This window comes from Micropterus dolomieu, linkage group LG09 (assembly GCF_021292245.1).
Source record: "Micropterus dolomieu isolate WLL.071019.BEF.003 ecotype Adirondacks linkage group LG09, ASM2129224v1, whole genome shotgun sequence".
Taxonomy (NCBI): domain Eukaryota; kingdom Metazoa; phylum Chordata; class Actinopteri; order Centrarchiformes; family Centrarchidae; genus Micropterus; species Micropterus dolomieu.
The window spans coordinates 20,649,887-20,651,925 of NC_060158.1; positions in this window are offsets into that span (position 1 = coordinate 20,649,887).

Consider the following 2,039-nt stretch of genomic DNA (forward strand, 5'->3'; position numbering starts at 1 on the left):
CTACACCAAAGGCAAGCATCTTATCTATGTGCCATCACCACCCCCGATTACAAAGATTTAAGATAAGATACATTAAGATTAAGATACTTTCCAGTTGCCAAGTACAATTGATGATACTCCCTGATGGCATTCCCTCTGGTAAAGTTGGGATGAAAGGGTTTTGAAGGATATTGTTGGCCGTCAACGTATAAACATAAAAACTCTATATCATAATGGTTAAATGTAAATGGATTATGCGCATAACTACCTGTAAATGCCTCATGATCTACAAATCCTACTACGATAAATTTAGGTATTTGTCCCAAGAATACATTTTCTTGATTAGAAACACGAGTGCCCGTTGGGACGCTAAAATTTTTAAGACACACTCTGTCTAAGGGATATTTAACGTTGCCATGCGTTAATGCCTTAGCGTGCACTAGCTTAACAGCTGGAGATACGGTGACTTTCTTTACAAACAGGCTTGCTGACATAATGTTAACCCGAAAGTCGCTACAGTGTTACGCATTAAGCAAAATTTGTTTTTAGATCTTATGAATTTTATCTTGAGGTCTACGCCATTTATCATTAACTTGTCTTGAAAAAACAAGTCAGAATGTAAAGGGGATATTAGCCCCACTACGCGTCCTCCAGCCATTGCGTCGTCCATATGACCGGCTTTATCCATGCAAAATAGTCCGGATCCAAACTGTGTCTGCAGAGCGTCCTTTCCATAGTTCAAAAGGCACTCTATTATACCCTTGTAAGGACATGTGTTTGATGATTGCGTTATGAGTCGGTCCCCCAACGATATGTCGACCTGTGAAAATATTGTACATCCAGGGTAGCTGATAAAGCCCACTTTGTCTGCTTGATCCAGGTTTCCGCCATTAGCTTTGGTGATTTTTGCGCGCGTGTACAGCAACGTATTGTTTAGATCCAGGAAGTCCTCTGTACTAGCTGAATGAAAAATTCAAGGGGTGCAGAGTCTGATACCGCTGCTAGAGGAGGGAATTCTACGTAGATGCATTTCTCAATACTTGTTTGTGTTAACGGCACCATAAACAGGTCTAGCTCTGACTTGACGCACTCTTGTGACAGGCTATGTACCAACGACACTCTCGTTAGAAAATGTCTCGTCTTCTGACGTTTTGTCGACTTGCTTCTCCTTGCTTGTTTATTTTTTCTAGTCTTAGTAGGGGTTTTCTTATCTGTTGTTCGGCTACGCCTCTTTGGTGGGGAACTCCCTCTTTTCCCAGGAGGTCGTTTTATTGGTCGGGGGGCCACGGCCACTACACCCGACCCCTCTTCATGTCTGTTCATGGCGTTAGTAATAACATCCGTAGCTATGTTTTTAGCAGCTGTCTTTAAATGAGGGGCAACAAATGTAAATCCTTTCTTGAGTAAGGGGAATGCTAATCTAAACAAACCCCTAAAGATACCCCCTAACCCTGCACCATACTGATCACCGAGCCCGCTGTATCCTGGTAAATCACCACCCGCTTGGGCTGTATAATATGCAACGTACTTGTCCGCATTGTGAGCATATGGATGGTACATGTTTGCTCCTTGTCTAATACCGTTATTTTACGGGTCAAAAGTGTAGCTTTATTATCACTTTGCCGTACGTAAAAGGGATATGTTGATTCTGATCTGTCTGGAGAGAAATCTCAATACTATCAATGTGTGTTTTGCAGAGCCTCAGATAGTGTGGTCTGTCATACAGTGGGGGAAATAAGTATTTGACCCCTTGCTGATTTTGCAGGTTTGCCCACTTACAAAGAATGCAACGATCTATAATTTTAATCATATGTACATTCTAACAGTGAAAGACAGAATCCCAAAGAAAATTCCAGAAAATCACATCATATGAATTTATTAAAATTGATAACCATCTGATGAGGAAAAACAAGTATTTGACCCCCTGGACAAACAGCATGTTAATATTTTGTAGAAAAGCCATTATTGGCCAGCACAGATGTCAAACGGTTTTTATAGTTGGTGACAAGGTTTGTGCACATTTCGGCAGGGATGTTGGCCCACTCCTCCCTGCAGACAGC